Here is a 16,390-nt window from a genome sequence, read left to right on the forward strand (position 1 = left end):
CGCTAAGGAGGGAATTAGGCATATGTGATCCTTTTTATTGAAGAGATATAAAAGGGAGCAAGCAGTCTCATGATACATTTCTCCCATTTCTAAAAACTCATGAAACATGAGTCAAACTTGTAATCTATAGATTCCTTACTCATGTATCATTGTCCCAGAAAGAATTTGTAAGGATTGGAAGCAAGAAAAATTTTTAGAAGCAAAAAGGAAGAGAAAGGAAAAATTTCTGAACTTGGGTCGACCCAACCCAGAATAGGGTCGACCCAACGTTGAGTCGACCCAAGAAAATTCTTGAGTCGACCCAACGTCGGGACCCCACTGTTAAAAGGGGGACCCGTGAGCTTCTAGGGCACTGTTTACCCTTTGTCCTCTTCCGAAAACCTTATTCCCCACTCTCCAATCTCCTCCAATCATCTCCAAACAGTAGATTACATCAAGATCTTGGAGAAATGGGACCCAAGAGAGCCGTAGCCAAGCGATCCGGGAGAGTTTCATGGATCACATGTGCGGATAGGGTAGCTACAGAGCCAGACTCAGTCTCATCAGGCTCGACCTCCCCTCGCCACTTATGCTAGGAGGATGAGGACTAGATCCCAGCCATTAGATACTCCCTAGGCTGATATTAGCATTTCTGTTTAGAGCCTAGGCTAGATATCTAGTTCTCATATGTATTTTGTGTTTATCATGTATCTTTAAACTTTGATTACGGAACATTGTAATTGCTTTTGTTTTTGGCATGAATGTACTAAAATGTTTCTATTTTGATCAATGAAGTTTGAATGTTTGTTATTTATTGTGTCTTTTCCCATGCACCTATTTGATGATAACAAAAAGGGGGAGAAGTAAAGAAAGAGTAATAAGAAGTTGAAGTAAAGAAAGAGAAATAACAAAGAGAAATAAGAAATTGTGTAAGAAAAGAGAAATTACTTGTAAAATAAATTGAAAATCATATAGGAAAGCATATACATTTAAGGGGGAGCAATTTGTAACAATGAAAATGATCAAATCAAAAATTTCTATCAAATCTCAGAATTTGGCACATAGAATTTCAGAATTTGGCACGCACCTTTCACATCTCGATACATAACCTGAAACTCATGTTTTATCTCAAATTTTTGGAGTTTCATCTTTAATGAATTATAAATGAAAGGGGGAGCAATTCAAAAAGTCAAATTGGCAACATTTGAATGATATAGGGGGAGACTTCACTCTTATATTTTGAAAAGCTGAATTTCAGCAAGTTAAGCCCTTTTAAAACTAATTTTAAGATAAGTATCAATAGGCTCATACTCTTTATTTTGTAATCATCAAAAAGGGGGAGATTGAGGATGATAGTGTTATTTTGATGATTAACAAGCAATTATCAAGAGTATGTTATAAGTTAAATCGATACTTCATTTATAAGTCTGTTACTCTCAGTATATTTGTATAAATTGATAAAGATACATTTCATTGTTTATATGAATGAATCTAACCTTGAGATGCAGCAAAGTGTGAATTGAGTCGACCCAAAGGATGATTGGGTCGACCCCGGCACATCAGGAAAGCATTTGGCACACTTCTGCAAAAATGGCACAGATGAACAGTAAGTTGGGTCGACCCAAGGAAAGCATGAGTCGACCCAAACATCAAGCTTCTCAACAACTCAGAAAATGGTTCTCTGGAAATATTGAGAGGGTCGACCCAAGATGAAGTTGAGTCGACCCAAGCTTGAGTCGACCCAAACCCTGAGTGGGTCGACCCAAAGGCAAGACAGAACAGATGACAGAAAAGGTTCTCTGGAAACCCTGTTAGGGTCGACCCAAGAAGAAGTTGAGTCGACCCAACTGAACCTTGAGTCGACCCAAAGAAAGGTTGGGTCGACCCAAGTGAAGGAAGGCTGAATTGCAAGTTTCTGTGTTTCTAAGAGGGCCGACCCAAGAAAAGCTTGAGCTGACCCAAGTCTGATGAACAGTGGTTTGGGTCGACCCAAGAAAAGTTTGGGTCCCAAGCACGGGCAGAAGCATAACGGCTAGTTGTGCAGAAGTACTTTTTGGACTCCCAACGGCTATAAACGGCTAGTTTCTTCAATCCAACGGTCAGGAAGGACTATTTGAAGGTTAGAGAAGTATTTAAGAGGGAGTATTCATCAGAGAAAGTAAGCTTTGGAAAATACATCAAGTGCATTCAAGAGAGAACCCTAGCAAGGCAAGCTTCATCCAAGTGCTTCATCCAAAAGTCGAAAGAAAGTGGTTGAGCAGATTCAAAGAGTCATCAAGAGCTCCATCCATCCTTGAAGAGTGAAGCATCCTTGACAAAGAAGAGAGAAGTCACATCAAGCGATAAATATTCTCTAAACTCTTCTTTGTAGATTATATTGTTATATTTGCTCATCTAGGAGTTTAAATCTTCTTCCTTTGTTTCCTAAACTACTTGTAAAGGTTGGTTGGTTAGCCCGCAAAACCAACGGAATAGCTTGATTGGTGAACCCGAAAAACCAATTGTAAAGGTTCGTTGGTGAGCCCGAAAAACCAACATAGGTTCGTTGGTGAGCCCGTAAAACCAACATAGGTTTTTGGTGAACCCGAAAAACCAAAGTGTAAAGGTTTTTGGATTGTGAGCCTGGAAAACAATCCAACTGTAATCCGCGGGATTATAGTGAATTCCCAAGGGGTCGCTTGGGGAGTGGACGTAGGTGCTAAGGAGAGCACCGAACCACTATACTTTTTGTTGTTTGTATTGTGTTTTGTTTAAGCTTACTAACTCTTCATTCAACACAAGTAAGATAGTTAAAATTAAAAGAAACCAATTCACCCCCCCTCTTGGCTTGTCACCTTGGGCAACAGCCAGAGAGTAAGGCTCATGTAAACAGCCAGGTGGGAGGCTCCTCTTACTCAGAGAGTAAGGTCCTAATTAAGTAACCACCTTTCATGCTTTCCTAGACACCAATTAGATCAATTAATCTAATATGACTCGCTCATGTTGGTTCACTCTCGACTTGATTGAGGAGGTTTTAATTTAGGTCTCAATTGGGTTTGCTACATCACATGTAAACCTATCTACCCCGCTCTCATTCACATCACATGCAAACGGCACATCACAGGCAGTTATAATCGCAGCATCAAATAAAGCTAAAGTTTAAATAGGTGATGATCATGGATTCTAATTATGTCGTATTACAAGCACATGCACGTCAATCGATCAATTGGTCTTCAACTCTTGAATTGGTTCCAAGCCTCCTTGATTCGATCCTTGATCAACTCTTGATCCCATTGCCATCAACCGCTTAAATCGCCGTTCATCTCATGCCTTGTCTTCAACTTGATCGTTGACGTACATCACATCATAGAAATACAACCAGATGTAAAATAAAAATAATAATAAATTACATCCCCTTTTAGGAGGTACGCAGGCCTCTCAAAACATCAAATAAGATGCATGCAAGCATCTGAAAAATTACACGACATTACAGATCACATCGCAGGTCATTACATTTGATACCAAAAGGGTTTGAATCCTATGATCATCACCACATGCAGCAATTATAATTTTCAGATCTGAAATCTAATTGATTATCTCATGACATAGGTTGCTGATCATGCTAATCATGATTCTAAACTTTGTAATCCCATTAACAATGCAATTAGAACCATCTTTTTATCACATAAAAATCAGCATGCAAAAATCAGCACCCTAGGAAAAATCTGTATGCAGAAATTTTTTTAGCATGCATAATCATTTAAATTTCAGATCTAATAAGCCTATTAATAATTAATCCTTACCTTAATCTACGATGCCTAGGCTCTGATACCACTGTTGGGAACCCGCCCATGCCGCAGAAAAATTTCAAAAATTAAAGATGCAGCGGAAGAGGCATGCGCGGGATCAACCGTTCATCGCATGAACGTTGTTTAAAAACCGTTCGTAGATAGATAAGGATTAAAAACTTTTAAATAACATTAGAAGATCAGATTTTCACCTTGTGCGGGTAGATGATCACCGCAAACTGATGATCGTGGTTTTTGATGAAGGTTCGCTTGAAGCCGTTCAAGTGCCCGGCCTCTACGGGTATCCACACGAAGCAGAAAACCGATCCAAGCTTTCTATCTCCCCGGGGTGCTAGCTCCCTTGCAGAGATAACTTTGATGGCTGATCTCCTCTCTTTCTTTCAACTCTTGAATGTGCTTGAGAGGAGGAAGAAGAAGGATGAAGAATAGTAAAGGAACAAAACCCCTGCAGCCTTCTTTCTTTTCCTTGCGTTGGAAGGAGGAAGGGAGGATGAAGAGGCCACCTTTCTTTTTCTTCCTTTGCTTGCGGCTGAACCAAGGAAAGGGGAGGAGAGGGGGCCACGAATTGGAGAGGGAGAGGGCTTCAATGATGCCCTAGGTCAGCCCCCACGCCTCCTCTTAAATAGCATGTGGAGCTCCTACTTTGTAGGAGCTCCTTGATAAACTTCCAAGAGGGGCGCCGGCCCCTCTTCTTTGCCGCACCAAGCAAGGAAAAGGAGGAGGGGCGTGTGCCCCTCCTTCATGGTTAACCTAATCCTCCTTTAAGGAGGATTAGGAAGGTCACTCATGGTTAGGTCCTAATCTAATTAGGCTTGGACCAAGGGTGAACCAATTTGGGTTTAATCTAGGTAAGTCCTAATCCAATTAGAACTTAATGAACCATGACTCAATTGAACCCTTCAATCCTAATCCAATTAGGAGTCTTGTTGATTCATTAGATTAATAATTAATTAGGACTTAAGAAATCCTAATCCAATTAGGACTTATTTAATTTTGGTCCTAATCCAATTAGGACTCTAATTTGAATCCGAAGTCCTAATCCGATTAGGACTCTAGGAATCCTACTCCAAGTAGGAATCCAAATTTAATTCAAAACTCCTAATCCAATTAGGATTGTAGGAATCCTACTCCAAGTAGGAATCCTAGTTCTACTCCAAATAGGATTCCCAGTCCAAGTAGGAATCCCAGTCCAAGTAGGAATCCTAGTCCTAATCCAATTAGGACTCTAGAAATCCTACTCCAAGTAGGACTCTTGTTTTAAGTCCAATTAATTAATTCCCTTTGTTCCTTCTTCAACTTATTATCAATCGAATTGATTACTTGTGAATCCTAATCACGATTCAACCATCGGATCGGTCAATGCCTTTAGTATGTGTGACCCCATAGGTTCTATTCTGACTGGTAGTGAGATATATTGCGATCTCTATCACAATATCATTGAAGACTCCTTTCAATGGGTTGGAACGATTCCAACTCTACTCATCAGGGTTTATCGATCATCGAGATAATCTCTGTGAGTCTCACCATCCACCAGTGACACCTAGCAGCATGTAGTGGCTACCCAGCAGAATAGAATGATGAACCTCTAGGTACAGTTATCATGTGATACAGTCCTACTATCGTGGATCCCTATAGGACGGAGGTCATGGACAACTCGTCAAACCCCATCGCCTGTCATATGTCAAGATTTATTCGACTTAAGTTCGAGAGCGGAGAACTCTTTCTCCACTATGTAATCTGCCCTGGCCGAGGTCTTACGAACTCAGTCTTATAAATCACATAGGATCTCTCCTTATCTATCAAGGTCGATAGATTCCTTATAGGTGCATACCCTACTCCTACAGTGAACCTACTGCAGCCAATCTACACTGCATGGACCCATATGGCTAGAGACCATGTATATGTGCAGTCAAACTACAATAACCTCACTATGAGTAGCTGAAGCATCGCAGGTCAAAGGACCAGTCACACTACTGCAACATCAAGCAAGTCACTGACGAGTGGATAGACATCCAAGTGACTTCTTGTCTTGGTCACGCTCAGTACCCTTGTTCTCTAACAAGCACCTGCACTATTACTTCAGTGTCTCCACACCGTGGACTCGAGTCTCGTCCATCCATAGGAAAAGTAATGTGTGCACTGATCTCATCGGATCGATCACCGTCCTCGTGATGATCCATCGATCAGGAGCGTTTAGAAATTAATCACTAATGATACATGGCTCAAATTCTCAACTCTTGAGAATATGCATCATCATCTTATTAATTCCTTGGACGATTCATAGACACAATAACAATATGAATGAAAAAGATGCCTATTATTTATTCAATAATAAATAGTCAAGTACAAAATTATGTTCCTAGAATTAACAATGTGTCAACCAAATTGGCTTCTAGGGCATACATCTAACATGTGGGGTGGTCCACTTTTTCCCACATCACTACCCCCTGACTTTCGAGTTCGAGCCGTTTTCGAACTCGGGCGAAGAAAGTAGCTAATTCTGTCATGCTGATGAGATTAGGCGGCTTCAAATCATTTTGTCATTTCGAAAGAAAGAGAAAAGGCACTTTTGGATGTTTTTAATGAAGGCACGAGGCGGCAGCTTTTTATTTTTCGAAGCGATTTTGTGCTGCAGCTTCATAATGGGACTCCGGTATTCGAAGAGACGGCTGCTCCCATTCCGCTTTTAAAGCGGCGATCCAGGTTGATATGCTGGGCCGATTTCCAAGACCGGCATGTGGCATGATATGGACGGGAGGTGCGGCTTGCTCTCGTCGATCTGATCTATTGGGAGAGTCTATATAAAGCCCAGTCCAGCCCTAAGAACCTTCATTTGGCCGCCATAGTCTTCGCCTTCTTCTTTCTCCATTTTACTTTCCTCCAATCGTTGTTTAGTCTCCCCCGAAGGTGCCTCTGAGTGTTTTCTGGTGGTTTTTCTTGATTTTTTATTTCCAGCAGTCGGTGCTTTCGGCAAGGACCACGGTAGGTTTCCCACTCACGCTTGCTCGGAGGCTTGCTTTTTCTCCTTTCTCTATTTATTCATCCTTCTTCCTCTTCCCTTGTTCTCTTCTTTCGTCTTTTTTTTAAATTCGTGAGCAGGACAGATGTCCGGTGGTGCTTCATCTTCTACTGGGGCTCCTTCCCATAGGAAGGAGGTCGAGCCAGAGGTGGGCCGTGGCCCAAACGGAGTCGAGTCAAACCTGACTGAGGAAGAACTGGGCACGATCCGAGCTCGATTTTTCCTTCTATGCGAGTTTACTCTCGAGCTCGCGGGGCCGAAGGACCTGGTTACAAGACCCCCCCAGGTCGGATCGGAGTGTATATGGAAACACTCCGAGCTGGCCTTAAGTTTTCCCTGCACGAGTTTGTGAACGAGCTTCTAACTATGTATCGTCTCGTCCCGGCGCAGCTCGCTCCGAACTCGTAGAGGACAATCATCGGCTTCCTGTCCCTCTACCTTGCTCATGGGATACCGACCTCGGTAAATGTCTTCCGCGGGTGTTTCATGCTGAAATCTACTCCTGCGGATGGAGGATGGCTGTATTTCGCCCTTCGGGGAGGTAGGCCGTTCTTCTGAGGTGCTCCTTCCTCTATTCATTGGTGAAAGGAGAAGTTTTTCTTTTTTTCCTCCAAGCATCCGTGGGGGTTCAACCCATCGTGGGACCTGCCACGACTCAAGGCCAATAACAAGACCTCCGAACTCACCGTGAATGAGCAGAAAATCTTTGATACTCTTCGCAGTTTAAAGGGAGACATCCTTCTGACCGACCTCCTGAACGAGGAGACTCTGATGAACGTCGGCCTGAGCTCGGCGCGCCCTGAGGGTAAGGACGGTTGTACTGCTCCTCCCTTTATTTCATCGTCCTTCATTTTACTTTCACTTTTTATTCTTTTTTCTCTTTTTAGGGTTAGTCTGAGACTTGAGTTTCTTTTTCTTTTTTCAGAGATCGTAGGGATGGTATCCAGCAACGAGACCCTACTCGCCAGGTACAATAAAAGAGCAGCCGAAGCCGGCGGAGCTTGCCCCGTGCCTAGGAAGAGGCCTAGGCCGGCCTTGACTTCTACCCCTGTGGAGGTTAAAGATCTTGAGGCTGAGACTTTCCAGCTCGTTCAGAAGAACAGCAGGAAGAAGGTGGGAGAGTCTAGATCAGAAGAGGCTCCTCCCGCCGAGCGCGCAACTCTCGCGGAGGCCGTAGAGGAATCAGCGGCCCGTGCTCGCCCGACCTCGGGCCCTTCAAAAGTCTGCAAGGTCATCCGTCTGCAGTGTTCGGGACCTGAGCCGGGCAGCGGTCTCGGGGTCCCGAGTTCTTTTCACGCTCCTTTGTTGAGCTCTTCAAGACTCAACTTCCCGAGCTCTTCAGGGGTTGAGGATCGCCCTGAGAGGAGGCCCTATTGCCCCGAGTGGTTGGTTTTCGAGGACAATTCGGCCCTCCACAACAGCGAAGTTGCTCGTGAGGTCGTCTGTTGCGTGCAGCTTCTAGCTGACCGAGCCGAGCTTGAAGTCGCGAGATCAGCGATTTATTGAACAGGCCTACTGTTCTGCTGTCCGGGTAAGCTTTTCTCATGATTTCATTTTCATATCTTTCTAAGTTCTCAATCTTGGCTAATCTTTATTTTTCTTCATCACAGCACCTCCATGAGATTGACATGTGAGCCTCCGCGGCGGTTGACTACGAAAATCGGGCCCGGAGGAGCCAGCGAGGACAGGAGGTCGTGGAGATGAAGCTTGCCGAGGCCAAGGCCGGGCGGGAGGAATCCACCGTGAGGGTGGAGGCCGCTAAATCCGAGCTCAAGCTCAAGGCTGAGCACCTTGAGAAGGAGGAAGCCTCTCATGCCCTTACCAGGTTGACTTTTCGTGCTACCGAGGCACGCTTAGACGATGCCCCGTCTCAGCTTGCGGGCCAGAAATACAAGGCGGGGATCCTCTAGCTAAAGGTCGAGCAACTTGAGGCTCGAGAGAAGAAAGTGATGGAACAAACTTGGAATGCGGTGCAGATTTTTCGCGAGTCAGCCGAGTACCAAGAGGAGTTGGATGAGGCGGTCGATGGGCTCATCCGCGGCTTCGAGGATTTTCGGGCCTAGGTGTTGAGGCTTTGCCCCAAGCTCGACTTCAGCAATCTTCGGCCTCGCCTGTTCGGGGCCGCTGAGGATGATAGCGTGCCCAAGAGTCCCGCCCTTGTGGACATCGAGGCCGAGACCGAGACAGCTCCTGAGGTCGCTCGCGAGATCCCATCTGGAGAAGCTTCAGAGGGTGCTCCCAAAGTGGCTCCTGAGGCTGCTCCAACAGACTGCCCCGAAGCCGGTGCCGAGGTCTCCACTATTTCTGAGGCGGCTTGAGATTCTGCTTTCTTTTTCTTTTTTTCTCTTTTTTTTATATTGTCATTTGTAAATGAGGTCGGCCGGTAGAACCATTGTTCGGCTAAGCGGGCCGACCTCAGAGTCAATGTCCTTGTACTTAGCCTCAAGGCTCTTTATCAATAAAATATATGCTTTCTTCAATTTTGTTGCATCTTTGAACTTGTCTCTACTTATATTTTCGACGAACCTTTGTTTTCGATTGTTTGGGTAGGACTTCGCGCGTCGTTCACTTTTGAATCTGATTCCGACACTTTTTGAAGAATTTTACTAACTCTCCGGGCTCGAATCTAGCTGTAGTGCGGCCGAGGTCGAGCTATTATTCGGCCATTGGAATCGTGAGCTTTTACAGGCTTGGGTGCCCTTCGATCCATAGTATCTTCCTTAGGCATCTCGAATTATAGTCGGATTTTCGTTCGGTAGTATCCGAGGTCGAGGGAGCTTTGGCTCGCGGTCGACTCAATGGGGCGTCCCGAACTTGGTCAGGATGTCATTAGGTAGTACCCGAGGTTGAGGGAGTCTCGGCTCGCGATCGACGCAGCATGGCATCCCGAACTTGGTCGAAACGTCATTAGGTAGTACCCAAGATCGAGGAAGTCTTGGCTCGCAGACGACGCAGCGAAGCGTCTCGAACTTGGTCGGAACGTCATTAGGTAGTACCCGAGGTCGAGGGAGTCTTGGCTCGCGGTCGACGCAGCGAGGAGTCCCGAACTTGGTCGGAATGTCATTAGGTCTCCCCAAGTGACTTGAAGCATTTTTCGGTGTTATGGGGACACTTTCTGTTGTAATAGGAACCTGTGGTTCATAAGCAAATCAACATTAGGAGAAATCCCGAATGGTCAAGAGAAGTCCTTGAGGAATGTTGATGCAAAAATAAAACTGTTCTCCCAAGTGCAGGAGAATCGCACAAGTAGTATAACTCGGAAGTCCGAGGTCGATTCCTCAGGGAACGATCTATGGATTATTAGCGTAATCTTTCGATGTAATTTTTAGTTGATCTTTAGAAATTAAAAGTAGAGAATAATATGTGATTAAACAACGTTCAAGAATATAGAGAAGGCTAGGGATCCGGAATCCTCCTTGACAATGTAACTTTCAACAAATAGACTCGGCGATTCTTGATTAAGGATTAATATGATAGGGTAGTTCTAATCATGGAGTATACAATAGAAAAACATGAATTAAACATCCAAGTATTTATCGTGCCGGTTACGTCTACGACAAATCAAGCATCGAAATAATCCATGCATCAATATATATAAACCATGCAAGATCTATCTAATAAATAAATATGCAAGAACCCAAAACATACCAATGGATATAAAACAATTAGAATTAAAGTTTAGAGTGTACTTGATGAAAGCAACATGACAAGGGTTCATCTATCACCCTTTGCCAAAGGAATTAGCAAGCCATTACAAACATCAGCATCTCTCCCTTTTTCACTCTCTTTTTTTTCTTTCTTTTTTTTCTTTTCAGAAACAGGGGATGCCCTGTTTCTTCTTTTCAATGACAGGGCTCGGCTCCCCTCCTCTTCCTTCCGATCTTTTCCTTCAACCCCAGCTGGCCGCTCTTCTTCCTCCCGAATGAGAGCTATATAGTGGCGTTCGATCCCCCTTGAGCACACGCGGTGGAGATGGAAGGAAATGGAGGGGAATCTCGAACGTTGATCGCGGGCGGATCTGGCGCTGATCGGTGCGACGCTCACGGAAGATTGATCGCGCTAGGAGGTCTGATGCTGGTCGAAATCCGGGGTCTCGATTTTGGGCGGAAGAAGGGGGCGTTGATCGCTGGCTCACGGATGGCTGCAGGCGGGATTGAATGCATGAGAGGCGTGGGAGACGGATGAGGCATGAAACCATCACGGACCGCTGGGATTTGTTGGAAGGAGGAACGCTGGAATGATGCAAATCCCAGCTAGCTGCAAGGTATGGAAAGCTCGGACTTGAGGTTGGAGATGGACGGCTGGATGCTGGATCTCAGACACGTGGGAGGTGCCGGAAAGATGGGCCTGTGAATGCGGGATAGGCTGCTGGAAAGATGGATCGGAAGGAATGGGTGCTGATCTCGGCTGGGAGGACGGGATCAGTGGTGCTTTGGGTGTTCTGGGATGAGACGCGGCAGATGGCTGGGATCGATTGGTGCCTCGGAACCGATCGCGGTAGCTGGAGCTGGAGGGTGAGCGGACGGCTGCGGGATTGAAGCTTGGAATGTAGTGAAGACGGGGTGGCTGGGACGGGCTGATGGGAGGCGCTGATCTCGGTGAGCACTCGTTGGATGCGGCATTGGAAGGAGCTGGTCGCTGGTTCACCGCGTGGATCACGGAGGGTTGGATGCTTCCCCTGCTTCGATGCTGGGATGGAAGGCTGATGCGGAAACCAACTCAACAAGCTGCGAGATGGCTGAGCTTGCACACTTTGCATTGGGCTACTGGGAATCGGTTGCAGTGAACTGGTCGGCTGAACTTAGCCTCCTTCAAGTGTGCAACTGGGGTTGACTCATACAGTTGGCTGGTCATCCGTGGTGGTGCATCTTTTTGGACCTAATGCACATTTTTGCTTTGATTTACAATCACCTGCACCTTACAACAAATATAATATAAATACAATACTTTTATCATTATTTGTTAGCAATAATACTAATTTAAGTGATATGTAATTCGCACTTTTGTACTCTCATCACACCCCCCAACTAGCTTATTACTAGTCTCTAGTAATTAACGGGCAAATGATAAAATGAGAGTGCAAAAGTTGTGCTTTAACCTATATTTTTTTTATTGAAGCTAAAGATACAAAACTGAGATACGTACCCATTTTCGTAGGGCACCACGATTGCACTTAGCACGTGCAACAAGCCGTTAAACCCCTAGGCTACCCTAGTGGACGAGTGTTGTCTCGTGAAGGTTTGTAGAGATGTTACCCACAAACATCATGAATGATATGACATGAGGTCCTAAATTCTAAGCTAATACCCATGTAATTAATATATATTTTCAAGCATGGCAACTATCAAAGCAAGGGGAAAGTGTAGTGTGCATAAAGTAGTATGACTTTCTCAGAGTACCAATACATCCACCACAACATGGTACCGCTTGAATTTTAGGTGTACTACTCAAGTTCACAAGTGTTTACTACAGTTTATTAGGGCCTGATCCATCAAATTTTTGGAATATCTCATGTTGTCTAAAATTGTCAAGAATGTTCGCATAAAAAGAAGGAGCTATCAATCCCAACTAAATATCCAAAGTACACAAAGGTCCAATACAATGGAGTCAAATCAGCCATTAACACATGTCACTGGGTTCAGCCCGACCAACCCTATTCATGCTACTTTTCTTTCTTTTATATATATATATATATATATATATATATATATATATATATATATGGTGATTACAATAGTCCAACCCCCTTAGGCTCTAGCAAGGTCCATGTAGCGAGTTTTCGGCCAATGACTCCTGATCCAGTTGGCTCAAGGCATTAGGTGAAACACCCCTCGGGCTTAATTACTCGAACCAGACTACGCCACGAGATTAGATTTGTTATCTCCTCATTTTTATTATTATTATTTTTTTTTTCAAATTAGAGAAGGTAAACTAGACCACATAATGTGACTGCAACGTGACTATAGGTCAACCAAGGTCGGAACATAAGGCACTTAGATGATCTAGCCGGGGTATTCAACCTCTATCTTTATGTGAAAACCAAATCAAGAACCTTATAGTACGGACAAGGATAGTCGTACTTCTTTTACAGATATGGCTTAATAAAAATGCATTAAACAAATGTGAACTCCTGAGGCCTTCCTATAATCATTAAGTACATGTGCGGGGATCTAATAATAGATCTCTGATCAGCCATAGTATGCATGTGTTCCTTGCCTTAATAGTTGCACAAACTTAATATGAAAATACATGTGCATTTGCTTAGAAAAGAAAGCAATAAATCAAATGCAAAAACAAGTTTTTTTTTTTTTTTTCTCAACAATATATTTCCCTCCCCCCAACTTAAACATTGCATTGTCCTCAATGTAGTAGATACAAGTGATATTTATACGAGAGACAGTAGAAAAAATAATATTGGAGAGAAGAGGAATACCTTGAGCTGTTGATATCAAGAAAATAAGACCTACAAAACTAGAAAAAAATAATTCTAACTAATATACACATACCTTTGCCTTCATATTCAGTCATAAGAGGGCTCCCTCAAGGAAAAGGAGTCCTCTTCATCCGCAAAATTCTCAAGAAAAGGTTTTAACCTGTGTCCATTTACCTTAAAAATTTTACCATCCCGTGGATTCTCAATCTCAACCGCCCCATGTGGAAAAACAGTTTTTATAATGTAAGGATCTATCCATCTCGATCGCAACTTACCAGAAAACAGATGTAAGCGGGAATCATATAAAAGAACCTTTTGCAAAGGTTCAAAAGATTTTTTAAAAATTGATTTATCATGTAAGATCTTCATTCGTTCTTTGCAAATTTTAGCATTGTCATAAGCATCTCTGCAGATCTCATTAAGCTCGTTCAATTGTAATTTTCTAGCTAGACCGGCATCTTGTAAATCAAAATTCAATTTTCTAATTGCCCAATACGATTTATGTTCTATTTCTACGGGCAAATGACACGCTTTTCCGTAGACTAGCCGGTAGGGAGACATGCCAAGAATGGTTTTGTATGTAGTACGGTAAGCCCATAACGCATCTGATAGTTTTAAGGACCAATCCTTTCGTGATGGGTTCACCGTTTTTTCTAAAATTCGTTTAATCTTCCGATTGGCTAACTCTACCTGGCCACTGGTTTGCGGATGATATGGGGTAGCAATTCTATGGGTGACACCATATTTTTTCAATAAGGTTTCGAAAGGCTTATTACAAAAGTGTTTTCCACCGTCACTAATTATGATTTTAGGCATCCCAAATCGTGAAAAAATATTTTCTTTTAAAAACTTCAGGACAGGTTTGTGATCATTGGTCCTACAAGCGACAGCTTCTACCCATTTTGACACATACTCGACACCAACTAAAATGTATTCATATCCGAAAGACGGTGGGAATGGTCCCATAAAATCGATGCCCCAATAATCGAAAATTTTGATAATAGTAATGGGTTGAAGAGGCATCATCTGCCTACGAGTTAGACTTCCAATACGTTGACATGGATCACATGTCCTGCAGAACTCGTGGGCATCTTTGAACATAGTAGGCCAATAGAAACCACATTGCAAGACTTTTGCAACAGTTTTCTTAGAGGCAAAGTGTCCACCACAAGCATCAGTATGGCAGAAAGAGAGTACGCTTTGTATATCATGATCCGGTATGCATCGTCTAAAGATTTGATCATTGCAATATTTAAATAAATAGGGTTCGTCATAGTAATAATTCTTTACTTCGCGCAAGAAAATTTTTCTATCGGTCGACCTCCAATGCTCCGGAATCCGGTTCGTAACAAGAAAATTTACAATGTCAGCATACCATGGCACAATAGAGAGTGCAAACAACTGCTCTTCAGAGAATGAGTCCTTGATGGAAAACTGTGGCACCGAATCATTAAAAACTAATCGTGATAAATGGTCAGCAACCACATTCTCTACTCCTTTTTTATCTTTGATAGTGATGTCAAATTCTTGGAGTAGAAGTATCCATCGTATTAAGCGTGGTTTGGCCTCTTTCTTATCCAACAAATATTTTAGTGCCGCATGGTCTGTGAAGATAATAATAGGAGCACCAAGTATATAAGAGCGAAATTTATCTAAGGCAAATACTACTGCAAGCAATTCCTTCTCGGTGGTGGTGTAATTCATTTGAGCATCGTTTAAGGTTTTGCTTGCATAGTAAATGACATATGGCTTATTATCCTTGCGTTGTCCTAGGACGGCTCCTATCGCATAGTCGCTAGCGTCGCACATAATCTCAAGTCGTACGATGGGTGCAGTGCTAAGCATAGACTTTAACTTTTTGAATGCCTCCTGACAGGTTTCAGTCCAATTGAATGGTGTATCAAGGGACAGGAGGTTACATAATGGTCGAGCTATGACACTAAAGTCCTTGATGAACCTCCTATAAAATCCGGCGTGTCCCAAAAATGATCGAACATCTCTAACCGTCTTAGGTGCAGGTAGCTTAGCAATTAAGTCGATCTTAGCTCTATCTACTTCCATGCCCTTCGATGAAACAATATGTCCTAGGACAATTCCCTTTGGTACCATGAAGTGGCATTTCTCCCAATTCAATATCAAATTCTTTTCTATACATCGAGCTAAGACTGCTTGTAAATGTGACAAGCAATCATCAAATGAGTCACCAAAAATGGAGAAGTCATCCATGAACACTTCCAAAAACTTCTCGTTCATATCTTCAAAGATGCTGAGCATGCATCTTTGGAATGTTGCAGGTGCATTACACAACCCGAATGGCATCCGACGGAAAGCGAATGTGCCAAAAGGACAAGTGAAGGTAGTCTTCTCTTGATCTTCTGGTGAAATTTCAATCTGATAATATCCCGAATAGCCATCGAGAAAACAATATAAATCATGCCCTGCAACCCTCTCCAATACTTGGTCTAGGAAGGGTAGAGGAAAGTGATCCTTTCGTGTGACCAAATTCAGCTTTCGGTAGTCAACACACATGCGCCAACTTGTCGGGACACGAGTTGGAACTAGTTCACCTTGTTCATTTTCTACTACTGTCAAACCCGATTTCTTAGAAACGACTTGAGTAGGGCTTACCCACTTGCTGTCGGAAATTGGATAAATAATACCTACGTCAAGCAACTTGAGGACTTCTGCCTTAACCACATCTCTCATCATAGGATTTAACCTTCGTTGCATTTGCCTTGTAGTTTTGGCATTGTCCTCCAAATATATCCGGTGCGTGCAAATTAAGGGGCTAATTTTCTTCAAGTCGGCAATAGACCACCCTAAGGCTCCTTTATGATTTTTTAGAACACCAAGTAATTTTCTTTCTTGGTCATGATTAAGATCAGACGAGATGATTATAGGGTAAGTGTCCTCGGGTCCAAGAAAGGCATACTTGAGTTCCTTCGGTAAAGGTTTTAACTCGAGCTTAGGCACTTGCTCATGGGATGGTACTATCTTTGCTTCTCGAGGTGGCAACTTCTCAAATTCCCCTACTTTTGGTCTCCACCCAGTGACCATCTTAATATCCAGATTATCCGCAATAGGTGTGACTGACAAATCACCATCATTGGTTCCATTAGGACACCAATCAATTAAGCTATCATCAGATGGGTCGTTAATTGCTTTAGCTAA

Source organism: Phoenix dactylifera, chromosome 14, assembly GCF_051530095.1.
Source record: "Phoenix dactylifera cultivar Ajwa chromosome 14, Ajwa_hap1_PhDact_Kaust_v1.1, whole genome shotgun sequence".
NCBI lineage: Eukaryota > Viridiplantae > Streptophyta > Magnoliopsida > Arecales > Arecaceae > Phoenix > Phoenix dactylifera.